We start from the raw sequence: 27,355 nt of genomic DNA on the forward strand, positions 1-27,355 counted from the left end.
TTACAGAATGATTTATTAAAAAGAATGTATATAAACTAATACAATAATACTAAAACCTCAATACAGACTATGGCCCTCATTCCGAGTTGTTCGCTCGTTATTTTTCTTCGCATCGCAGCGAATTTCCACAAACTGCGCATGCGCAATGTTCGCACCGCGGCTGCGCCAAGTAAATTTGCAAAGAAGTTTGGTATTTTACTCATGACTTAGCAAAGATTTTTTTTTTGTTCTGGTGATCGTAGTGTGATTGACAGGAAGTGGGTGTTTCTGGGCAGAAACTGACCGTTTTATGGGTGTGTGTGAAAAAACGCTGCCGTTTCTGGGAAAAACGTGGGAGTGGCTGGAGAAACGGGGGAGTGTCTGGGCGAACGCTGGGTGTGTTTGTGACGTCAAACCAGGAACGAAAAGGACTGAACTGATCGCAGTGGCAGAGTAAGTATCGAGCTACTCGGAAACTGCAAAGAAATTTCTGATCGCTATTCTATTCGCAATTCTGCGAATCTTTCGTTCGCTATTCTGCAAAGCTAAGATACACTCCCAGTAGGCGGCGGCTTAGTGTGTGCAAAGCTGCTAAAAGCAGCTAGCGAGCGAACAACTCGGAATGAGGGCCTATGTATAGTCTCAAGTCGTTTGCATTGAAAGACAACAGCAGATGTTAAGGTGGTAATTAGCAGCAAGCTGAGAAGTTTCTTGGTGTATATCAGTGGTTCTCAACCTCGGTCCTCAAGTACCCCCAACAGGTCATGTTGTCCAGGTCACCTAGCAGTGGAACAGGTGTATTCTTTACTCATGGACACATTATAAAAGACCCACAGGTGGAGCAAATTATTTCACTTGCAATCCTGTGAGGAGACCTGGAAAACATGAACTGTTGGGGGTACTTGAAGACCGAGGTTGAGAAGCACTTGTGTAGAGCACTGTGTGTCACAACTGAGGGTTTAGGCTGACGGGAGGAAGCCTCAGTTGTAGGGGCTGAGATGAAGTTAAACCTGGGAGGTTTAATCAGACCCCTGGACATGTAAGTGCAGATTGATTACCCGAAGGTGTGACCATGACAACCAGTTTAAAATTCAAAATAAAAGTTTATTTAACAGACTCCGTGAAATGACAAGCAGCATTCAAAGTAAATCAAAGACAGTGGCAAATGACACAGTTCCTGGATCACATAACCATAGGAGGTATCTCGGAGCACTGGTAGGTATAGAACAGATGTAAAAGTCCTTTGATGGAATCACCTTACCAGGCCTGGTTGCAGTAGTGGAGATAGCCGAGGAACATGCCAGTAGTTGTAACAGGTGAATCTGTAACTTGAGTATGCTGCTGTATCAGCTGGATGGAACCAGCCAGGTGGTAAGACACGGAGTGGATGCTGAGTGGAATCAGCCGGGTGATGAAGGGTCATTCAGCAGCAAATCTGTTATCAGTTGGGCAAAACCATGTGCACTGCAGGTGGGGCAGATATAACATTTGCAGAGAGTTAGATTTGGGTGGGATATATTGTTTCTGTGCAGGGTAAATACTCGCTGCTTTATTTTTACACTGCAATTTAAATTTCAGTTTGAACACACCACACCCAAATCTAACTCTCTGCACATGTTACATCTGCCCCCTCTCAGTGCACATGGTTTTGCCCAACTGCTAATAGATTTGCTGCTGCGGTCAATTCTGAATTGCCCCCTTAGTCTTAGGGAGCTGGGATTTCCACATGTAGCACTGGCCGTGCACAATAGAAGTTCTTTGGCAGTCTCTCAATGTACTGGCTGCCCGAGCGTCCTCAGGTCGGTGCGGAGTCCTTAACACGTTTCATTGCGGTCATGTGACTTTTTCAAAAAGTATGACTCCATATTATTATTCTTTATATGGCATCACAAGGGTTCTGCAGCGCCCAATTACAGAGTACTTAAATTAATAAAAACATGAAAATAGTGACTTACAGTTGAAGACAATATAGGACAAGTACAGGGTGCATGGACATAGCTTCATCAGAAAACACTGACATAAGTATCAGGGTGGTGGAAAACCACAGGATTTGGTGCCACTGGAGGAGGCACCAAAGAGAAGGATAAGCCATGAGGGTTGAGGTAGCTGCTCGTGAGAGCTTACAATCTAAAGGGAAGGGGCAGTCAGATGGGGTGACACATATGCGGTAGACAATGGGGTAAATTTACTAAGATTCGTATTTTTCCGTTTGAGGTCAAAGTTCAATCACGAATGACATCGAAAGTGTAAATATGCAACTTTTTGAATTGATTACGACTAATTTACTAAGCTGCCGTATTCTGCATTTTCGGGTTTTCCGATGTCGATGTCATTCGTTTTTTTGGGCAGTGTTTTACGTGAGTGACTTGTAAAACACTGCCGACTTTAATACAATGAATCTCGGCCGGATCTGAGAGATCCGTGCTGGGCTTCATTGTGCACCTTGTAAAAAACAAAAATATAGTTTAAATGTTTAAAAAAAATTGCGTGGGGTCCCCCCTCCTAAGGCAAACCAGCCTCGGGCTCTTTGAGCCGATCCTGGTTGCAAAAATATGGGGAAAAAATGGACAGGGGTTCCCCCATATTTAAGCAACCAGCATCGGGCTCTGGTCCTGGTTCCAAAAATATGGGGGACAAAAAGCGTAGAGGTCCCCCGTATTTTTGAAACCAGCACCGGGCTCCACTAGCTGGACAGATAATGCCACAGCCGGGGGTCACTTTTATACAGTGCCCTGCGGCCGTGTCATCAAATATCCAACTAGTCACCCCTGGCCGGGGGTGGGAACTTTGAGCTCAGCGGTGAGGTTACTCTCGGTCAACCGCTGAGCTCAAAGTACCCACCATTGGTTACAATGGAGCGCATAGGCGCTACATTGTAACACTGCCGTGTGCCGCCTGTCAGTCAGTACAGGAGCACACAGCCGATCAGGAGGGTGCCACAACGTGGCGCTCCCTGATTGGCTGAAGAAACCCACTTAGACATCAGTCAGAGGGGGTTTCTGGCATTCGGGGAAAGGGGTCCCATGTGAAAACATGGGGCCCCTTTCAGTTCGTAGTCGGGTGTCCCGTTTTTTTATTTTTACAAGTACGTGGATTACAAATGGATTATCCGAGAAGCCTTCTACCCTGGATTTGGTGAGTAGAATTTTTTCAACAGGTACACCATGGATTCTACTGGAGAAGAGGACCGACCTGCGTGGGAACATAAGGTAAGTATGTGTATATGGAGGTGTGTATGTATGCATTAAAGTTATACTTTCAAGGTGTGTGTGTAATGTCTTTATTGGGGTATTTTTTTTGTAGTAGTACTACAGGTACCAGCGGCCCATTTTTCTGCCGCATGCTGGTACTTGTGGTTCTCCAAGTACCAGCTTGCGGGGGAGGCTTGCTGGGACTTGTAGTACTGCTACTAAAAACAATATTCATAACTATCAACAAAGGCTATCAGCCCCCCATCCGCAGCCCATTGGATGGGGGGGACAGCCTTGGGCTTCACCCCTGGCCCTTGGGTGGCTGGGGGGGGACCCCTTGATTGAAGGTGTCCCCACTCTCCCAGGGTACCCCGGTCAGGGGTGACTAGTTGGATATTTGATGCCACGGCCGCAGGGCACTGTATAAAAGTGACCCCCGGCTGTGGCATTATCTGTCCAGCTAGTGGAGCCCGGTGCTGGTTTCAAAAATACAGGGGACCCCTACGCTTTTTGTCCCCCATATTTTTGGAACCAGGACCAGGCGCAGAGCCCGATGCTGGTTGTTTAAATATGGGGGAACCCCTGTCCATTTTTTCCCCATATTTCTGCAACCAGGATCGGGTCAAAGAGCCCGAGGCTGGTTTGCCTTAGGAGGGGGGACCCCACGCAATTTGTTTTCCGAAAATTAACACTTTCCTACCCCTTCCCACTGATATACATTCACGGATCTCATGGATCCGTGCATGCCTATCCAATCACGGCTCAAAAAAGCAGGTCTGGTTTTTTTTAGCACTTTTTTACGAATTGTAATTTTTCACGGCAGTGTTTGGCTATTTTGAGATTTGCACTTTTTAGTAAATGACTGAGTTCTACTAATTTGCTGGCGTATTTGACCGATGGTGTATTCATTCGTATTTTTTTTCTTGGACTTCCAAAAAAATACGAATGCCCTCATCACTGCCGTGATTTGAGTTTAGTAAATTCCCGAGATGACACTTTGAAGAAAAAACGGCATCTCGGTCAAAACCGGGAGCTTAGTAAATATACCCCAATGAGTGTGGAACAGAGGGTTAGGATGAGATTTGGCTCAGTTTGGTGAAGAAGTGCCCATTTGAAGTTCTGTAGAGAGGTGGAGAATTCCAGAGAAAGGGAGCAGCACAAGAGAAATCTTGAAGGTAGGAGTGGGAGGAACTCATCAGTAGGCAGGAGAGTTGGTGTGCATTAGCAGAACGAAGAGGACGGGATGGAGTATAAAAGGATATAAGGTCAGATGTAAATGGGAGAGGATTGGGTGATGGCTTTGTAAGTGAATATGAGAAGCCTGGAATGGATTCTAAAGGGGAGCCAGTGAAGGGCTTGAAAGAGAGGGGAGGTGGATGTAGTGTATTGGGTGAGGAAGATGAGCCGGACTGCAGCACTGAGGATAGATTGGAATGGAGAGAAAGGGTCTGATCCTGGAAATGTTTTTGAGATAAAAATGACAGGTTTGTGAGAGGTGCTGAATGTGTGGTGGGAAGGAGAGGGAGGAGTCAAGGATTACTCCCAAGACAGTGCACTTGGGGGCTAGAGGAGATAGTCGTGCCATCAATAGATAATGAGAGTGTGGGAGGTAATGTTGTGCAGGTGGGAGGGAAGATGATCAGCTCGGTCTTAGACATGTTAAGTTTAAGAAAGCGCTGGGACATCCAAGAAGAGATAGCAGAGAGACAGTTGGAGATACAAGGGGGGAAGGGTTAGGCTGCAGGAGGATTAGGGTTAGGCTGCAGTGGGAGGGACAGGCTGCAGGAGGGTTAACATGTTGGGGGAGGGTTAGGCTGCAGTGAGGGGAGTTTAGGGTTAGATTTCAGGAGGAGAGTGTTAGACTGTGGGAGGATAGTTACAGTTAGGCTGCTGGAGAGGAGGGTTAAGCTTGGGGGAGAGGAAGAGTTAGGCTGCAGGAAGGTTAGGCTGGTGAGGGTTAGAGGAAGGGTCAGGGTTAGTTTGGTTGAGTGCCCCTGTCAGTATTATAGGCAGTCACGATGCCACTGATGGTATTCTGACTACTTGTAGACTAACTGCCGGTATACCATACCCAACGCTTGAATATGGCTGATCGCCGTTTCAGTAAAAAAAAAATGTTGGTAATTTACCGTTGTTAATTCTCTTTCTGCGAGGTACAGTGGATTCCACAGTCCAATGCAGTAGCAGGCAATAGAGACGACAACCGTTAGTAGCCACAGACATCACATTCTCACGAAAGGAGAAGGTGGCAGCGGCTAATGCCATACCAACCCAAAGAAGCTAAGTGCGTCAGGGTGGAATCCAGTGTACCTCGCAGAAAGAGATTTAACAAAGGTAAGTTCTTACCATAAATCTCCTTTTCTGCAGCGGGGTACACTGGTATTCCACAGGGCCAAACAGAAGCACATCTTGTCCCTCACCACACAACTGACCCTAAGGATGACATATAAATGCGATCTACTTAATGTAATATTTTTTTCTAAATTTCTCAATAATACATTTTTGGCGTAGGGGAACCATGAAAAACAATCGGATATTCTAGGGCGCAGTGATTCAAAAAAGTTTGGAAACCACTGCAGTAGAGGATTGTTGCAATTGTGTATTGCCTCACTATTATTCAGAGAAAGATAAAAGGTGTTACAGAACCAGTCACTCCTGCTTTTGTCCATCTGTGACCATCGAATGGGCAATGAGAGAGTGTTGACGCCTAGATATTCTGGTTATGAAGGAAGTATAGTACACGTCTGCTTTCCTGGGTACATCAATGGGTTGTAATGTCCCTTGATACTACAGTACCCGGTATTCCCAGAGGGTCTCCCTTTCTGGTACTGACTAGGCCCAACGCTGCTTGTCTTCCAAGATCAGATGAGATCGGGCATGTCCAGCATGGTAGGACTGTAGATGGTTAGGGGAACATCTATTGGCGTACAGGGGTACCCAACTGGACGAGAGAGAAGATTAATTTAGAAATTCAAGGTAAGTATGAAGTTTTTAAGAGTAAAGTAGATATTAGATCTGATAAATCAGGATTGGAAAGTGAGGTAAGTGCTGCGCTTCTCCTGTCCACTAGGGAGCCTCTGTTACTATAACACGCATTGCAGAGGACAATCCTTTATTCATGGATGAGAGAGCGCATGAAAAGAAGGAAGTGAGACAAAGGGAATTTGATATCTCTGAATCTGTCAGACCTATATATTGGATTGTTCAAGGTAATCAGGTCAAATCCACAGACAGATTCCAAAAAAGGAAAAAGGAGAAGAAACAGAGAATAAAGGCAACACAATGTAGATGTATTCTTATACAGGTTTCTTATAAAACCACTCCTACAAGGGCAAAATACAGAACAGTACTCAGAATTGGCTACCATGAGCTATATCCTTAAGTATATACACGCACACAATTTGAATGTACCGCTTTACTATAATCAGAGCTCTGAATCTGTCCCATACAAGTGCTCATTAATGTGAATACATTTTTGTACAGTTTTCTCAAAAATCGCAATAAAAAAAGGACCGAATGCGGGAGGATACTTTAAAATTGATTATCATGAACAAATTGGTTATCATATCATTAAGTATCTAACACTCCTTATATAGGAATAGGTGTAGTAATGTGGCTTTGAGTACATCACATTTAATCAGAGTTCTGAATCTATCTCAAATACAGAAAAGTGCTGAAAGTTGGCCACCGTGGGCTATATCCTTAAGCATATGAACGCACACAATTTGAATTTAAGTTTTAAATCTTACATTTATTGTGTACTCCATAATTGCAATATATTTACATTAATTGATTTAAGGTGTGCCCCAGAGAGACAATAAAACAGTATTTTTTGACCTTGCGCACCCCCCTCCCTCCCCATCCCCCCCATAGTTTGCTCTGAACTAATTTCTGGGAGCACCACCAGCCTAGTTCTTCTGCAAATACTCTTCAGGTAAAGTCAGTAGCCATATGTGTGTTAATATAGATATCTCTTAAAATGTAAAATAAATTTGACCAGTGCCAATCTACAATCCGATCCAGTGCAGATTCCAAAACCCCAACCCTTTATTGTGAAAACCAAACAGTACAAAGAGAGAATCAGACTTCCTATCGGAGGCTGTCCTCTTCACCAGTAGCGGATATTGCCACGGGCAAGCAGGACTTTTGCCCGGGGCGTCGCCTTCCGGAGGGCGCAGGGCACCATCCGGAGGGCGCCGCACCAGGGCAAGATCCGCTGCTGCTGTGCTCCCCGCTGCCACTGTGAAGGGAAACTAGACGCGTACGCGTCTAGTTTCCCTTTGTGGAGAGGTCCTTTACTGTGCGGAGCGTGATGACGTCATTGCGCACTGCACAGCAAAGGTCCTCTCCACGAAGGGAACTAGACGCTACGCGTCTAGTTTCCCTTCGTGGAGAGGATATTTGCTGTGCGGTGCGCAATGACGTCATCGCGCACCGAACATCATTTCAGTCTGTACAGGGGACGTAAATTACCACGCCCCCTCTATGAAGCCACGCCCCCTAATGCCGCCCGGGGCGCACAGCCCCAGAACCGGTCCTGCTCTTCACATAGATACGGAGGGCCCGTGCCACATCCAAAGACCTCTCTTTGGAGGACAATTTAGGAGAGACAAAGGCCGGAAACACAATCTCCTGGTTAAGGTGAAAAGAAGACACCACCTTAGGGAGATAACCAGGGCTTGTTCTAAGAACCACCCGGTCATGGTGAAAAATCACATCTTTCAAGCCACAGCTCACAGTCTCCAGTTCTTTATCTTCAGTGCTTTTCAGTCTTGTTTTTTTCAAGCCACAGCTCACAGTCTCCGGTTCTTTATCCTCAGTGTTCATCAGCTTGATCCGACAAACCACAGTTGTCAGTTCGTTATCTTCAGATGCACCTATCCCATGAGAAGGAACTACATCCAGCTTCCTCGCCTTCTTCATTCGCAAGTGTTCGCTTCCTCAGGCAAACCTCAGTCACCGAATCCTTATTCCAAGCCAAGCGTGACACATAGTAGCAACATTTCAATTTAATTCAATTGTCGTCAGGCATATGGAAAAGAACATTTACATCTTACCTTTATAACAAGCATTACACCATGTGAAGCAATCTACTGCCAACCAGAGGCCTGAACTTCCGCTAATATCAGCCAGCCAGGACAAATCCACTAATTGACTGCAGCTGCATTTGTTTAAACAGACCCTTCACCAACGGTAAAGTAAATCCATGCTCCCTGGTCGTCTCCTTTTAGGAGTTAGAACTAGGGCGCAGAGAGACGCCCTAACACAGGGCGAACCAGAAGAGGACATCAGTGAAAGACAAAAGGAAAAAAGAAGAAATAATTTACAACGTATCCTCAAATACAGAGACTGTGAAGTAAAGGTATAACAACGTGGTTTCAATTTTGTTCCAATGAACTCTTGCAGTAGTTTTGATAGTAAGATAGATTTGATCCACTTCAATAGGCAGCTTCATTAATAAGAATATTTTGGGAAGAAAGAGAGTAGAAATTTACCTGAGAGATCTGGTCCGGTGAGAGATAAATCTAGCTTTGACCTGATGTCATTAAACCCTGCAATTAAGTCTTTCACAAGGACACTAATAAGATTGATAATTTATCGAAGCATCCCCAAAAAATCATGCATAACTTAATATTGGAAGAAAGAAAGGCTTTTGAGTAATTTGTCTCCTTATACTGATATCACAATCTGCGCCGCTGATAAAGGGGGTGGGATTGTGATACAAGATTTGCGGGAGTATACTGCTGAAGCATATCATCAGCTGTCTGATAGAGGAAATAAAGTTTATCATCAATCCAAGATAAAGTTATTGACCTGGAAGACTGCCCCAGATGCAACATTAAAATAAGGGGTATACCAGACTGCTACCAATGCAGAGCCCTATGGGTATGCTACGAAACTTGCCTTCAGCCTCTACTTAAGACCATCTTATTGACAGAATGCACAGACTTCCAAAATCCAAGCCCCATGGGATACTTTCCTTAGGGTCCACTTATATTAAGGAGCACATTCTCAGAGCTTCTCTCCCTTCTACCTGTCACGATCCGGGTATCTGGACGCCATTACTTACCCTTCAGATGCCTCCTAAGGCTGGCTCAGCGTTCCATGACCGGATCCCGCTGTTCCTGAGTTTCCACATGCAGAATGTCAGAGTGGTGATTTCATCAGCCGCGGCCTCCGCTGTGCCCGCGTGGTTAAATGTGCGCTTGTCAGTCTGGCGTCTCCTGTCTCCTGTGGCCGGCGTCGCCATTACTATTTCAATTCTCACATGGATTACAAACCAAACTTCCCTCCAAGTGTCTGCATGGGCGCAGCCATCTTGGATTTTGTCATCTGATCATTTCCACCAATCTGCTGTCTGTATTGTTGATTTGCATAATTGCCTAGCCAACCCCTTCCTTGCTGCAGGTATAAGTAAGCTGTGCCTGAGCAAGGAAGGCGTCAGTGCTTTGGTTGTCTAACCTAGTTCCAGTTTGTCTCTCTCCCGTGGTTGTCTTCCAGGTTCCAGCTCCTGTCTCCAGACTTCTGCTATAGAGACCCGCACCAGCATTCCATCTGCGGTGTAGCCTGACTCTCCGATCCATTCTGGACTCACCTGTTTCCAGCTACAACAATCACCTGCTTCCAGCCCAGCTTCCAGCAGTGTACAGCTTCTCTTAAAGGGCCGGTGTCCTTTCTGCAGTTTACCACTCTCCACCGGTATTATTATTTCACCGCTCTCAAACTCCAAACTTCATTATTATTTCATCGCTCTCAAGTTCGTTTATTATTTAACTGGTCCCAGCCAGTATCCACTCCGTATCAACAACAGTCTGGTTCCAGCCAGTATCCACAGCAGCCGTTTTATCTTCAGCAGCCCAGCCTTTCCTGGAACACCGGCTGGTACGATCCTGGGTTCTCTCCATTGCTACAGTCAGGCCTGGTAAGGACTTTCCAACTAGAAGATTATAAGAACTGTCTCATACTACCAGTGCCTGTGGCCCTTGCCACCCTGTAGTACCCAGGAATTGTATTTATCCTCTGTTGACTTTTATGTTTCCTTTTACTGCTGCTGTGTTACGGAGTTTGTCATAATAAACATCATTGACTTTTATCCTGGTTGTCGTGGTCACGCCTTCGGGCAGTTATTCTACATGTTACTTACATGTCTAGGGGTCTGATACAACCTCCCAGGTTCCGTTACATCTCAGCCCCTACAATTGAGGCTGCCTCCCGTCAGCTCAGGCCCTCAGTTGTGACAGTAAGCACTGACCTAATGAATCCAGCCGGAGACCAGGATCAAGCGGCCAGGCCGATGCAAGAACTGGCAGCCCGACTTGAACATCAGGAGGCTGCACAGGGCCACATCATCCGCTGTCTCCAGGATCTCTCTACACGGCTGGATGGGATTCAAACGACCCTCCGTGGACCTGGCACGTCCGGTGCGTCCACTACAGTGACACCAGCTGTAACCCCACCCACCTTACCCATTTCCAGTCCACATCTTCATCTTCCAACGCCAGCAAAATTTGATGGATCTCCAAGGTTCTGCAGGGGATTTCTCAATCAATGTGAAATCCACTTTGAGCTTCTACCTGGCAATTTCTTCAGTGACCGTACCAAAATTGCCTATGTCATCTCCCTTCTCAGTGGCTCAGCCCTTGACTGGGCATCACCTTTATGGGAGAAGTCTGATCCCCTGCTATCCTCCTATACTGACTTTGTAGCTACATTCAGGCGCATCTTCGACGAGCCAGGCCGGATAACATCTGCTTCATCTGAGATTCTTCATTTACGCCAGGGAACACGTACTGTGGGACAGTATCTTATACAGTTTAAAATCCTGGCATCCGAACTGGCATGGAATGACGAGGCCCTGTATGCTGCATTCTGGCATGGCTTATCAGAACGCATCAAGGATGAGTTAGCTACCAGAGACTTGCCCTCTAAGTTGGATGAGCTAATTTCTCTTTGCACGAAGGTTGATCTACGTTTCAGAGAGAGAGCAACCGAGCGAGGAAGATCATCTACTCCTAAATCTTCTGCTCCTCCTCCTCGTCAACCATCTCCATCCAAGGATGAGCCTATGCAAATTAGTCGTTCCCGTCTATCTCCCGCTGAGCGCCGAAGACGTCTCTCTGAGTCTCTCTGTCTCTACTGTGCAGCTCCATCGCACACTATCAATGCCTGTCCCAAACGTCCGGGAAACTCCAGATCCTAGCTCGCCAAGGAGAGGGCCGGCTAGGAGTAATGATCTCCTCTCCATCTCCTCATGACTGTAACCTCCCAGTGTCGCTCCAAATTGCTCAACGTTACAGGAACGTCATTGCCCTCCTTGATTCCGGAGCAGCTGGGAATTTCATAACCGAAGCTTATGTTAAACGGTGGTCCCTACCCACCGAGAGACTGTCCTCGTCCATCTCTTTGACTGCCGTGGATGGCAGCAAGATTTTTGACGCAGTCATTTCCTTAAGGACTCTTCCAGTTCGTCTGAGAGTGGGAGTTCTTCATTCTGAGTATATTTCTTTTTTAGTGATTCCAAGAGCCACACATCCAGTGGTTTTAGGCCTTCCATGGCTCCGTCTCCACAACCCATCAATTGACTGGACGACTACGCAAATACTGGCATGGGGTCCCTCCTGTGCTGAGACTTGTTTAGCCAAAGTTCTTCCTGTTTGTTCTTCCTTCCCCAGGTCAACTGATGTTCCGCCTCCTCCATATCAAGACTTCACGGATGTGTTCAGTAAAGCCTCTGCTGATATCCTTCCTCCTCATAGAGAATGAGACTGCCCAATCGACCTCATTCCAGGGAAGGTTCCACCGCGAGGCCGAACTTATCCGTTGTCTCTGCCCGAGACACACTCCATGGAAGAGTACATCAAAGAGAACCTGGCGAAGGGTTTCATCCGACCATCTTCTTCTCCAGCCAGCGCAGGCTTCTTCTTCGTTAAGAAGAAAGACGGTGGTCTGCGTCCGTGCATCGATTACAGAGGTCTGAACGACATTACCGTCAAGAACCGATACCCTTTACCCCTGATTACCGAGCTCTTTGATAGAGTTAGTGGTGCAACCATTTTCACAAAGCTGGACTTGAGGGGTGCCTACAATCTCATCCGAATCCGTGAGGGTGACGAGTGGAAGACCGCCTTTAACACCCGTGACGGACATTATGAGTACCTCGTCATGCCCTTCGGATTGAGCAACGCTCCAGCAGTCTTCCAGCACTTCGAGAATGAGATCTTCAGGGACATCTTGTACCGTCATGTCGTGGTTTATCTAGACGACATCCTCATCTTTGCTAATAATCTCGAAGATCATCGTTTCTGGGTAAAAGAGGTTCTTTCCCGTCTCCGTGTCAATCACCTCTATTGTAAATTGGAGAAGTGTGTGTTTGAAGTTAAAACCATTCCGTTTCTAGGTTACATTGTGTCCGGTTCCGGACTAGAGATGGATCCTGAGAAACTCCAAGCAATCCAGAATTGGCCTATACCCTTAAGCCTCAAAGGGGTCCAGAGGTTCTTAGGGTTCGCCAATTATTATAGAAAATTTATACGAGACTTTTCCACCATTGTGGCGCCTATCACTGCATTAACCAAGAAAGGTGCTAATCCGTCCAAGTGGTCCGAGGAAGCTACACAGGCCTTTCACCTTCTGAAGCAACGGTTCATCTCTGCACCAGTTCTGAAACAGCCTGACACCGACTCTCCTTTTATCTTAGAGGTAGACGCCTCCTCCGTTGGAGTAGGAGCAGTGTTATCCCAGAGGGCCAAAGATGGACATCTACATCCTTGCAGTTTCTTCTCCCGGAAGTTCTCTCCAGCTGAGCGCAACTATGCCATTGGCGATCAGGAGTTGCTAGCCATCAAGCTCGCTCTGGAGGAGTGGAGATACCTGTTGGAGGGAGCTTCCCACTCAATCACCATACTCACCGACCACAAAAATCTTTTATATCTCAAAGGCGCACAATGTCTGAATCCTCGTCAGGCCAGATGGGCACTTTTCTTCTCTAGGTTTGACTTTAAACTCCAGTTCTGTCCGGGTTCTCAGAATCATAAGGCCGATGCCCTTTCCCGCTCATGGGAGCAAGAAAATGAGTCCGAGTCTGCAGACAAGCATCCTATTATTAATCCGTTGGCATTCTCCACGGTAGGGATGGACTCTACGCCTCCACCAGGGAAAAGTTTTGTTAAGCCAGTTCTAAGGAAGAAGCTCATGCATTGGGCCCATGCTTCCCGTTTTGCTGGACATACAGGCATTCAGAAAACCCTTGAATTTATTTCTAGGTCCTACTGGTGGCCAACTCTGAAGAAGGACGTTATGGAATTTATTGCCTCCTGCCCAAAGTGTGCCCAACACAAAGTCTCCCGCCAGTCGCCTGCGGGGCAACTGGTTCCATTATCTGTTCCCCGTCGACCATGGACCCATTTGTCGATGGACTTTGTTTCCGATCTACCTATCTGCAACAAGTTTAATACCATCTGGGTGGTAGTTGACCGGTTCACCAAGATGGCACATTTCATTCCTCTCACCGGTCTTCCGTCAGCTTCCAAGTTGGCTCAAGTGTTTATACAAGAGATCTTCCGACTTCACGGTCTTCCTGAAGAGATCATCTCGGATCGTGGAGTACAATTTGTAGCCAAATTTTGGCGAAGTTTGTGTCAAGCCCTCCAAGTCAAGTTAAAGTTTTCCACGGCTTACCATCCTCAGACCAATGGTCAAACCGAGAGGGTGAATCAGGACTTGGAGGCCTTCCTCCGTATATATGTGTCTTCCTCTCAAGATGACTGGGTTCAACTCCTTCCTTGGGCCGAGTTCAGCCACAACAATCAATACCATTCCTCATCTTCTTCTACACCATTCTTCATTAATTATGGATTCCACCCTAAAGTCCCAGAATTCCAACCGCTTCCCGCAACTTCTGTTCCAGCAGTGGATGTCACCTTGCGTCAGTTTTCAAATAACTGGAGGAACGTCCGCGCAGCCCTGCTTAAAGCCTCATTCAGGTATAAGAAGTTTGCCGATAGGAAGCGTAGAGCGGTTCCTGCTCTCAAGGTGGGTGATCGTGTGTGGTTGTCCACGAAGAATTTGAGGTTGAGAGTTCCCAGCATGAAATTTGCACCTCGCTACATCGGACCCTTCAAGATTGAACAAGTCATCAATCCTGTTGCCTACAGGTTACAGTTACCATCCTTCTTGAAAATACCCAGGACATTTCATGTTTCTTTGTTGAAACCGCTGATCCTGAATCGGTTTCATTCCGCACTTCCTCCAGCTCCCAAAGTTCAGACTCAACGGGGAGTCGAGTACGAGGTGGCCAAGATTTTGGACTCACGTTTCCGTTACGGTCAGTTACACTACCTCATTGACTGGAAGGGCTATGGTCCTGAAGAACGCTCTTGGACCAATGCCTCAGACGTCCATGCTCCTGCCTTGGTCCGAAATTTCCACGCAAAGTTTCCTTTAAAGCCTAAGAAGTGTCCTGGGGCCACTCCTAAAGGGGGGGGTGCTGTCACGATCCGGGTATCTGGACGCCATTACTTACCCTTCAGATGCCTCCTAAGGCTGGCTCAGCGTTCCAGGACCGGATCCCGCTGTTCCTGAGTTTCCACATGCAGAATGTCAGAGTGGTGATTTCATCAGCCGCGGCCTCCGCTGTGCCCGCGTGGTTAAATGTGCGCTTGTCAGTCTGGCGTCTCCTGTCTCCTGTGGCCGGCGTCGCCATTACTGTTTCAATTCTCACATGGATTACAAACCAAACTTCTCTCCAAGTGTCTGCATGGGCGCAGCCATCTTGGATTTTGTCATCTGATCATTTCCACCAATCTGCTGTCTATATTGTTGATTTGCATAATTGCCTAGCCAACCCCTTCTTGCTGCAGGTATAAGTAAGCTGTGCCTGAGCAAGGAAGGCGTCAGTGCTTTGGTTGTCTAACCTAGTTCCAGTTTATCTCTCTCCTGTGGTTGTCTTCCAGGTTCCAGCTCCTGTCTCCAGACTTCTGCTATAGAGACCCGCACCAGCATTCCATCTGCGGTGTAGCCTGACTCTCCGATCCATTCTGGACTCACCTGTTTCCAGCTACAACAATCACCTGCTTCCAGCCCAGCTTCCAGCAGTGTACAGCTTCTCTTAAAGGGCCGGTGTCCTTTCTGCAGTTTACCACTCTCCACCGGTATTATTATTTCACCGCTCTCAAACTCCAAACTTCATTATTATTTCATCGCTCTCAAGTTCGTTTATTATTTAACTGGTCCCAGCCAGTATCCACTCCGTATCAACAACAGTCTGGTTCCAGCCAGTATCCACAGCAGCCGTTTTATCTTCAGCAGCCCAGCCTTTCCTGGAACACCGGCTGGTACGATCCTGGGTTCTCTCCATTGCTACAGTCAGGCCTGGTAAGGACTTTCCAACTCGAAGATTATAAGAACTGTCTCACACTACCAGTGCCTGTGGCCCTTGCCACCCTGTAGTACCCAGGAATTGTATTTATCCTCTGTTGACTTTTATGTTTCCTTTTACTGCTGCTGTGTTACGGAGTTTGTCATAATAAACATCATTGACTTTTATCCTGGTTGTCGTGGTCACGCCTTCAGGCAGTTATTCTACATGTTACTTACATGTCTAGGGGTCTGATACAACCTCCCAGGTTCCGTTACATCTCAGCCCCTACAACTGAGGCTGCCTCCCGTCAGCTCAGGCCCTCAGTTGTGACACTACCTCTACAGCCGAATATCTGGGTTACTGCCAGCTATTCCTTGATATTTATCCAGCGACCCCTGCTAAAAGATGCCTCTTTCACCCAATCACTACAGCCCTATGAAAAGGGAATGTCCCGTACAGGTGGGGTTTCCTACTAAGCTGATCTTTGTGAGGACCAGCCATCTTTGAAAATTGGGACATTATTTTTGAATGACTTCCTGCAACCTCTCCTAAGCCAGTCCTCCAGGAGTGATAGACTGTTCCGAAATTACCTGGTATGCTACACTGCATATGACATTTCATTATAAATACTTTCTTCAAAGCCATTAATACTTTCTTAAAAGTCATTCTATTAAGTTTGTTGCCCTATGGGGTAATTAAGGGGTCTTCTTCTATGCCCACCCTCCATTGCTGCCAACCTTTCTGTCACTAGCTTCTCTATGGATACTTTCCCAACTTGTTATATTTCATGTGGCCATCCTTCTTAGAACTGTCCCTGTAAACTGGAGAATACATGGGTGGACTGCAATGGTCGATATTTGATCCTTGTTGGGAAGTTAGGTTCCTGATATGTCACCTTTATGTCACTGTATGCCCCCAGAGCTAGACAGCACAGGTTTCCTTACAAAAAAATCAAGAGGTTCTAAAAAGGAGAATTGTTTCTTATGGGTGGTTTTAATGTTGCACCTGACCCTCATTTAGATAAATCCTCCTTTATTGATGAACACACCCGTCATGCAGCCCGTTACCTTGCTTGTGCTTTGTCACATTTGCTGGAAGAATACGATCTGTATGATTCATGGCAGATGAAGAATCTAGGGGTGCGTGATTACACCTATTACTCTACTGTACATAAATCCTATATGAGGATTGATCTCCTATTGACTGATAAATGGTCTCTGCAGTCAGTTTCCCATGTTACCATATTACTTATTTCCAGGTCTGATCATGCACCACTGACATAGTAAAGTAGTATTTGAGGTTGAATAGAGGCAAATTGCCCATCGTGTTCAACCTGTTTTAAGTTGTGATGATTCTACATACTTGCTAAATATTGTTTTATGACTAGTTAGCTACTATAACTCATGTTACCCCCGAATTAACCACGTGATATTTTAAGTATTATAACCTTAGATAGCTTTTTCATTCAGAAATGTATCCATTCCTTTTTTAAATCCAATTACAGAGTCCGCCATTACCACCTTCCCTGGCAGGGAATTCCACATCCTGATTGCCCTAACAGTGAAGAACCCTTTCCTCCATTGCGTTCGGAACTTTCTCTCCTCCAGTCGCAGCGAGTGCCCACGTGTCCTAAACTGTGTTCTTTTAATAAATAATTCCTCTGATAACTCTTTGTGATGTCCCTTTACATATTTGAAGATATTAATAATATCTCCTCTTAGGAGCCCCTTTTCTAGTGTATACATATTCAGCCTAGTAAGTCTTTCCTTATAGTCCAGTCCTTCTACGCCTTTAATCAATTTAGGAGCTCGCCTTTGAACACTTTCGAGTTCATTGATGTCTTTCTTATACAATGGTGCCCAAAACTGAACACAATATTCCAGGTGCGGACGTACCAATGCCCTATACAGCGGCATGATTACATCTGAGTCCATTGTCTCAATTCCCCTTTTTATGCACGTTAGCACCTTACTTGCCTTCTTTACTGCGTTTTGACATTGTGTACGGTTATTAAGCCTATTATCAATGAATAACCCCAAATCTTTTTCCAACTCTGTTTCCCCTAGGCATTCCCCATTTAATATGTAGGATGCAAGTTTGTTTTTAGTCCCAAAATGCATAACTTTGCATTTGTCTGTATTGAACCTCATTTTTCATTTAGACGTCCAGAGTTCAAGTTTAGACAGATCATTCTGCAAGGACTCCACATCCAATTCTGAATTGATTACCTTACACAGTTTAGTATCATCTGCAAAGATTGACACTGTGCTTTCCAGGCCTTTTTCTAGGTCATTGATAAATATGTTGAACAGTAGTGGTCCGAGTAGGGACCCTTGTGGTATACCGCTGACTACTGGGGACCAGGTTGAGGACTTCCCGTTGACCACTACTCGCTGTACCCTGCTATCCAACCAGCTGCTTATCCATGTGCAAATAGTTTTTCCTAGGCCAATCTCCTTTAATTTGATCATCAGTCTCCTGTGAGGAACTGTATCGAAGGCCTTTGCAAAATCTAGGAAGACCACATCCACTACTTTTCCCTGATCAAGATTATTGCTCACTACCTCGTAGAAGCTAATTAAGTTAGTCTGACATGACCTGTCCCTCACAAACCCATGCTGGTTCTTGCTAATAATCCTAGCGGACTTTAGATACTCCTGTATGACGTCCCTTAGAATTCCTTCCAATATTTTCCCCACTATAGATATTAAACTAACTGGACTGTAGTTTCCCGGAAGATTTTTGGATCCCTTTTTAAATAATGGCACTACCTCAGCTATACGCCAATCCTTCGGTACCATGCCTGATCTAATTGAACTATTGAAAATCAAGTATAGGGGTCGTGCTAGTTGTGAACTAAGCTCCATAAGAACCCTCGGGGGAAGTCCATCAGGACCAGGTGATTTATTAATTTTAATTTGGCTTAATCTCTCCCGGACTACTTCTTCGCTTAAACAAGTATCGAACCATGAATCATTACTGTCACAATTGTTATGCTCTACTCCCACCATCAGTTCTTCACTGGTGAATACTGATGAAAAGAATTTGTTCAGTATGGTCTCTTCAAACACCTCCCCCCCATACTCTCACACCATAGCGCCTGCAGGAATACATTCTGTTAGAACGTGAGGATAAATAGTTTTTGCAAGACTTATTGACCTCTTACAAAGAGAAAAAAATATCATGCTACTCCCCAAAATTGTGTATCTGAGCGATACCATATGTGGTCCCAGCATACTTTCTAAGTAAAGTCTTTACTGTTATCTCGTCTTTTGTTTGGAAAGATAAAGGATCTGGAATGGCTATGGCTCATCTGTGTTGATCTAAGACTAAAGATGGTTTGACTGCACCTAACCTTAAAATGCACCAGCATGCCAGTGTCCTGGATGAAATGGACTGGCTCTCCCCCACCTACTAAACCCTGGGTAGAGATTGAAAACGTTCTCTGCAGTCATTTTCCTCTACAACAGATCTGTCCAACCTGCGGCTTTGCCAATCAGACACTGGGTGCTCTCCAACTCCTCCCAACCACAGCCCCTTTCACCACCACCTCCATATATAATGTCCAAACCCTCCTCCTTAGTATATAACGATGGCATAGCAATGTGGGGCAGAATGCTACTGTCTCCTATAGAAGACAGTAAGCTGACAATCCAAACCAAGCGGGACGCAGAACTCAAGTTAATACAAGGTCTGTCCCACACACCAGATAAAGTGCCCAGAATATGGCCGGAGTCTTCTAAATATAATCTTTATTAGCTTTATGGAACGTAATTCCTGAATAACAGCAGTGCTCAGCATTTCTTCTATTCTCACATTATGTTTTTTATTTATTCTCATCACATTATGTTTTTGTTTTTACATTTCGCTCTATCAGCCCTATTAAGGATATGAGGAATTATCCCTATATGTGTAAGTGAAGACAAAGGCAATAAATAGCTACTACCTATATAGAAAATGTTGGTTTTGACTCTTCTTTTACAGTATACCCATAAAATGGGGGTTTAACTATCCGTATATATAATATCGCTTTTACATCGCAAACCCGGGTTCAACCTGTGATTTTGAACCCAGGTCAGACCCTTACACACACTGCACTTTCGATCCGGGTTATTCCCTGGTTGGCCCCTTTCACACTGAACCTGGGTCACCCATGTAAACACGATTGATGTCATTCTTTTTGTGGCTCATAAAGATGAGATGTCAAAAGGAAAAAAAAGGAGGAGGTGGGGACTGGTCACATCATTGCAGCAATCATGGCCAACGGAGCACGTGTGTAGCCTGAGTTCATGATTGCTTCTGCTGTACTGCTGTTTGATGCAGCCAGTGAGCGGTGATTGCAGCTTCTGACATTCTGGAGCATACTGTACAGCTATTTCAGGAGGAGGAGGGGGAGGGAGCAGTATTTGGCAGAGGGATATTCGTCGCCACCAATATCTGCGCCGGAGGAGATCCCTGATATCAGCTACAGTGATAACCATCCTGACCCTAAACCTGTCTGCAGACAGATGATTGAGGGCTAGAGAACGCAAGCATGGACAAGCATTCATGCAAAGGGTTGAAAATTTTCAACATGTTCAGTGGAATTCTCACTTTAGGATGTTGTTTGAAACGTTCTATTACCTCTTGGATCTACTGATCCCACCAACTTCAGGAGACCCATAGGACCAAGCAGGAGGCTAGCCATTGCATTTGTGGTGGAACACAACTCCTGGAGAACATTGGACACTTTCTTGTCTATTTGGCGTTGGGATATGGACAGTGTCCAACATTGTATACCAAGTGACATGGGCATTGCTGGGCACTATCAGCGGTTTATTTTTCTGCTGCATTCAGGGTTTCCTGGCGTGTGGATATCCTCAGTGCCGACCAACATCCCTATAATTGCTCCCCATAATAACACTGCTGAATATTATAATTGAAAAGGATGGCACTTTATCATCTTACAGGCCATAGTGGACCATAATTATTGGAAATTATTTTTTGGCCAGTGTGTGTTTTTTTATTGTGTGCATATCTATCTTTTTGGTTTTCCTTTGGAACTCTCGGGGGTTATTCAGCGATGGACGCAGATCTGGCTTGCAGCAGCAAGATATGTGTCCATCTACTTACATACTGGGGGCCGGCCAGCATGTGTGTAGCGCTGGTCCCTCACAGAGGAGAGGACAACCAGATCAGCAAGTATTCCCGTGTGATTATACCTCCTGCCAATATTTTTTTTCTGGTTTTTAATTAGAAATCAAAAACTGTCAATGAAGTCGAGATCCCAGATCACATCATTGGGGATGCAGCTGACCCTTTACGGTGATGGCTGATGAAGAGCTTCACGCAACATCTAGGGTTGACCCCCAAATCAAATTGTATTTACAGAGTTCAGCAAGGATGGTCATTGAAAATGCCTTTGGCCACTTACAAGGAAGTTGGCACTGCCTCATGAAGCGCAATGATGTGGACCTCATGACCGTGCTTGACGTTGTGGCTGCTTGTTGTACATTCCACAGTGGATGTGATCTGAGGAAGGAGGAACTTCTGCCAGAGTGGCCTGTGCAGGATGCGGACTTTGGTTACTCTGCACCTCATTCTGAGGACTATTTAGGGGACTATATCTATAGAGAGGGCTGCTCTAACGAACAACCTTCCCTCATTATTGAGTTAAAGCAATTCATGTTTATGTTACGTTCACCTAGCGTTCGTGTTTGAAATATTGAACATCGAAACACAATTTAAAAGCATGTATGTGCGATACGCTTCAAAGGGATTTGAAAAGTCATTGGACAATAATAAACATAAACAAAAGATAATTTCTCATACGTCCTAGAGGATGCTGGGGACAGCAAAAGAACCATGGGGTATAGAGATGAGATCCGCAGGAGACATGGGCACTTTAAGACTTTCAAAAGGGGTGTGCACTGGCTCCTCCCTCTATGCCCCTCCTCCAGACTCCAGTTTTAGAATTGTGCCCAGTGAGACTAGACGCAACTACAGGGGAGCCTTACTGAGTTTCTCTGGTGGGGCGGGGGCACCCTGGGCAGCTTAAAATCCTGAGCATAAACTGGCAAGATAGGACATTAGTGCAAAGGCACTGTCCTAACCCCCACCAGTGTAATCAGAATTACAAAGAGCGGGACGGAAGCATGCCATTAAGGGGGGTGTGGCGCTGGTAAATCCCCTCTGTGTCTCTCTGACAGGTTTCTCTGTGGGTCTGTCCCCTATAAGTCCAGTGTGTTTGTGGGTGTTTATTACACGTGTGTCGGCATGTCTGAGTGCTCTTAACAGGAGGAGGCTGTATTAGAGACACAAAAGGCAGTGGAGGTGACCACGTCGGCACCGCCGACTCCTGATTGGGTAAATGTATTGAATGCTGATGTAGCTCGTATTAGTAAGAGATTAGACAAGTCTGAGTCTCAGACCCAAGCTTGGAAGAAATCTGTGGAAGATATGTTATTACAAGTTCAGGTCCCCTCGGGGTCACAGAAACGTACATTTACCCAGTTGGCTGACACTGATACCGACACAGACACTGATTCCAGTGTCGACTATAGTGATTCCAGATTAGATCCGAAATTGGCAAAAAGCATTCAGTACATGATTGTGGCTATTAAAGAGGTATTACATATCACTGAGGATACTAGGGTCTGTATGTATAAAGGAAAGAAACCTGAGGTAACGTTTCCTCCCTCTCATGAACTGAATACTTTATTTGGGAAAGTCGTGACAGAAAATTTCAGATTCCCAAAAGGATTCCGGTGGTTTATCCGTTTCCCTCTGGGGATAGGGAAAAGTGGGAGTCACCCCCCATTGTGGACAAGGCCCTATCGCGGTTGTCTAAAAAGGTGGCGCTCCCATCACCTGACACGGCGGCCCTTAAAGACCCTGCAGATCGTAGGCAGAAAGCTACGTTAAAATCCATTTATACGACCACAGGTACACTACTCAGACCGGTCATTGCATCTGCGTGGGTGAGTAGTGCTATTGAAAAGTGGGCAGATAACTTGTCATCTGATATAGATACCCTAGATAGGGATAACATCCTCTTGATGCTGGGTTATATCAAGGACGCTGCGGGTTACCTAAAGGAAGTGGCGAGGGATATTGGCCTTTTGGGATCAAAGGCCAATGCCATGGCAGTCTCAGCTAGACGAGCTTTGTGGATTCATCAGTGGAATGCTGATGCTGACTCTAAGAAAAATATGGAATCCCTGCTGTACAAAGGTGGTGTCTTGTTTGGTGACGGCCTCGCTGATTTGGTATCTACGGCTTCCGTGGGTAATTCATCATTTTTGCCTTATGTGCCTTCGCAACAAAAGAAGACACACCACTATTAAATGCAGTCCTTTCGGCCCAATAAATACAAGAAAGGGCGAGGTTCTTCCTTCCTTGCTGCTAGAGGAAGGGGAAAGGGTAAAAGATCACCAGCCGTGGCTGGTTCCCAGGAGCAGAAGTCCTCCCCGACTTCTGCCAAATCCAGTGCATGATGCTCGGGCTCTGCTGCGGGAGTCTGCACTGTTGGGGGCACGTCTCAAGCTCTTCAGTCAGTTCTGGATTCGTTCGGACCTGGACCCATGGGTTTTACAAATAATATTCCACGGGTACAAACTGGAGTTTTAAGGCGTCCCCCCTCACCGATTTTTCAAATCGGCCTTACCAGTTTCTCTTCTGGACAGGGAGGTAATTTGCGACGCCATACAAAAGTTGTGTCAAAATCAGGTTATCGTCAGGGTTCCCCAGTCACAACAGGGAGAAGGCTCTTATTCAAGCCTATTTGTGGTCCCGAAGCCAGATGGCTCGGTCAGGCCAATCCCTAACCTGAAATCCCTCAATTTCTACCTAAAAAAATTCAAATTTGAGATGGAGTCTCTCCAAGCGGTGATCTCCGGTCTGGAGGAAGGGGATTTTATGGTGTCGGTGGACATAAAGGATGCCTACTTACATGTTCCCATTTATCCTCCAGATCAGGCTTACCTGAGGTTTTCAATTCAGGATTGTCATTACCATTTTCAGACGTTGCCGTTTGGCCTGTCCGCGGCTCCGAGGATTTTCACCAAAGTAATGGCGGAAATGATGGTTCTAATTCGCAAGCAAGGAATCACAATTATCCCGTACTTGGATGATCTCCTGATAAAGGCGAGATCCAGGGATCAGTTGGTAAAAAACGTTGCCCTGTCCCTGACAGTTCTTCAACAACACGGTTGTCTCCTGAACTTGCCAAAATCACAGTTGATTCCAGCGATGGGGTTGTCATTTTTAGGGATGATACTGGACAGAGAACTACAGAGAGTTTTTCTTCCGGTGGAAAAGGCTCAGGAACTTCAGAGCCTGGTCAAACAAATTCTGAAACCACAGAGAGTGTCAATCCATCAGTGCACTTAGTTGCTGAGGAAGATGGTGGCAACCTACGAGGCTATTCAGTTTGGCAGATTCCATGCCAGAGTGTTTCAGTGGGACCAGTAGGACAAGTGGTCCGGATCCCACCTGCACATGCACCGAAAAATAATCCTGTCTTCCAAGACCAGAATATCACTCCTGTGGTGGCTACACAGCTCTCACCTAATGGAGGGCAAGTTCGGGATCCAGGACTGGATCCTAGTAACCACGGATGCAAGTTTCCGAGGATGGGGTGCAGTCACGCAAGGGGTAAACGTCTAAGGAAGATGGTCAAGCCAGGAAACTTGTCTCCACATAAACGTTCTGGAGTTAAGGGCCATGGCCTTGTGCAGGCGGAACATCTTCGCAATCTGCCCGTGCTGATCCAATCGGACAATGTGACAGCAGTAGCATACATAAACTGCCAGGGCGGAACAAAAAGCAGAGCGGCAATGACAGAAGTCACAAAGGTTCTGGGCGGAGAAGCATACAAGCGCGCTGTCAGCGATCTTCATTCCCGGAGTGGACAACTGGGAAGCAGACTTCCTCAGCAGACACGATCTCCATCCAGGAGAATGGAGCCTCCATCAAGAAGTTCTTCACAGAAGTGACAAGTCATTGGGGTATTCCTCACATAGACATGATGGCATTGCACCTCAACAAAAAGCTTCAGAGATATTGTTCCAGGTCCAGGGACCCTCAAGCAATAGCAGTGGATGCACTAGTTTCCGTCAGTGTATGTATTCCCTCCACTGCCTCTCATTCCAAAAGTTCTAAAGATCATAAGAAGAACAAAGGTTCAAGCAATCCTCATTGTCCCGGACTCGCCAAGGAGGGCTTGGTATCCAAATCTTCAGGAATTACTCATAGGACAAGAAAAAAGGAAAAAAGAGAGCGCAAATAGACTTAAATTATTCCATATTTATTATATCTAAAATTGCACATACACAAAAATTAATTTAAACTATACCAATTGGCAACTAGATTTAAAAACAACTTAATACTTTAAAATGTATTTCATAGTATAGGATCCCTAACACTCAAGTATCTTTATGGTTCCACTCAGGTGTTACTTTACTGATTACCAGATCATTTTCACAGGTGTCCTTTAGTGAAATCAAGATAGAAAGAGTCCAGGAATGGTAAAAGACCCTTATTTATATCCACCAGTCACGTCCTGTATGATGATATATGTATTTATACCGTAATCATATTATTGTTTCTTTTAGGAAAGAATTGAAACAGTTAGTGTAGCTAATGTAGTAATGCTTCCAGTAACTAAATAATCAATTTGTAGAAGCAGGCTTTATCTCATATTACAGCCTATTTAGAGCGTCTCCGTCTGCCGCTCTCTACTTTAGTCACTTAGTGTGTTCAGAGCGGTTAAGCTTACCGCTTCCCGAGAGTTTTGGTCCACAGCGCCGGGATTGCATGCACCGCCTGGCGTGTCCAAGGTGATTGTAGCTGCGGCGCCTGTGTTCACCTCTCAGTATCTGACTGGACAGCTAGCTCCAGGCACGTGATGATTGATGCTGGAGTGTTTGGATCCTATAACACCCTGACGCGTTTCTCGACCGTTATGAGCTGGTCGTTTCTTCCCTCTGAAGAAACGACCAGCTCATAACGGTCGAGAAACGCGTCAGGGTGTTATAGGATCCAAACACTCCTGACGGATTTGGTTGCCATCGATTCCAGCATCAATCATCAATTGGACAGTCCGATCCTGGGTCTGGAGCCACCTGCATTGGTCCCTTTGCAAAACAGGGACCGTGGCTGCCGATCACGTGCCTGGAGCTAGCTGTCCAGTCAGATACTGAGAGGTGAACACAGGCGCCGCAGCTACAATCACCTTGGACACGCCAGGCGGTGCGTGCAATCCCGGCGCTGTGGACCAAAACTCTCGGGAAGCGGTAAGCTTAACCGCTCTGAACACACTAAGTGACTAAAGTAGAGAGCGGCAGACGGAGACGCTCTAAATAGGCTGTAATATGAGATAAAGCCTGCTTCTACAAATTGATTATTTAGTTACTGGAAGCATTACTACATTAGCTACACTAACTGTTTCAATTCTTTCCTAAAAGAAACAATAATATGATTACGGTATAAATACATATATCATCATACAGGACGTGACTGGTGGATATAAATAAGGGTCTTTTACCATTCCGGGACTCTTTCTATCTTGATTTCACTAAAGGACACCTGTGAAAATGATCTGGTAATCAGTAAAGTAACACCTGAGTGGAACCATAAAGATACTTGAGTGTTAGGGATCCTATACTATGAAATACATTTTAAAGTATTAAGTTGTTTTTAAATCTAGTTGCCAATTGGTATAGTTTAAATTAATTTTTGTGTATGTGCAATTTTAGATATAATAAATATGGAATAATTTAAGTCTATTTGCGCTCTCTTTTTTCCTTTTTTCTTGTCTACTTTATATAGGGACGCTAATACCCTATTCTGAGAGCAGCAAATAGCATCTCAACACAGGTTCTATCACAGGCGCCTTTCTCTTTTTCTAGTGGATTACTCATAGGAGATCCCTGGCCTCTTCCTCTATGCGAGGACCTGTTACAGCAGGGGCCGTGCGTATACCAAGACTTACCGCGGCTACGTTTGACGGCATGGCGGTTGAATGCCAGATCCTAGCCCGAAAGGGTATTCCCAGTGAAAAATAGGAGAAACCAAATAAAAATAGGAGAGAAGAACATAGCTAGGAACAGAAAAAGCACAAACAAAACTCTAAAAGCTATGTGTGCAAATGCTAGGAGCTTAGGAAATAAAATCCCAGAACTAACTGCAATAATGACAAGGGATGATCTAGACATTGTGGCAATTACAGAGTCATGGTACAATGAAAGTCATGACTGGGACATAGCTATACCGGGATATACTTTATTTAGGAAGGACAGAATTGGAAAAATCGGAGGAGGGGTAGCAATGTATGTAAAAAATGCCATAAATACTACATTAATACAAAGTATTGAAGAAAAACGGAGGGCCTTTGGGTGACCATAGAAACAGGGGAAAAGTTGATTATTCGTATTGGCGTGATATACAGGCCACCAGGTCAGGAAGAGGAACTTGACAAGAACCTATTGCAGGACATAACTAAAATGGCATTAAAAGGAGAGGTAATAATCATGGGGGACTTTAATCTTCCTGATGTAAACTGGGAGGTGTCTGTTGCTAGTTCCACTAGAAGTAGGAACATTTTAAATTCCCTTCAGGGAGCATCCCTCCACCAATTGGTGAGGGAGCCCACTCGGAAAGACGCAATATTAGACTTAATACTTACAAATGGAGACAGATTATCGGACGTAAAAGTGGGTGAAAACCTGGGATCCAGTGATCATCAAGCAGTATGGTTCAGCATTAAGACAGAGACTGACTCGTCCCATACAAAAACAAAGGTGTTGGATTTTAGGAAGGCTGATTTTGTAGGGATGGGAAAATGTGT

At 45.5% G+C, this 27,355-nt stretch overlaps 1 protein-coding gene and 1 pseudogene across 1 annotated transcript in view; both read right to left on the minus strand.

Moving 5' to 3' along the window:
• The window catches only part of LOC135056555 (uncharacterized), a 637,874-nt gene that overhangs the window by 519,304 nt on the left and 91,215 nt on the right, over positions 1-27,355 (minus strand). The window lies entirely within an intron of this gene.
• Positions 5,955-6,073, minus strand: LOC134896388 (5S ribosomal RNA; annotated as a pseudogene).

This window comes from Pseudophryne corroboree, chromosome 3 (assembly GCF_028390025.1).
Source record: "Pseudophryne corroboree isolate aPseCor3 chromosome 3, aPseCor3.hap2, whole genome shotgun sequence".
NCBI classification, from domain to species: Eukaryota; Metazoa; Chordata; class Amphibia; order Anura; family Myobatrachidae; genus Pseudophryne; species Pseudophryne corroboree.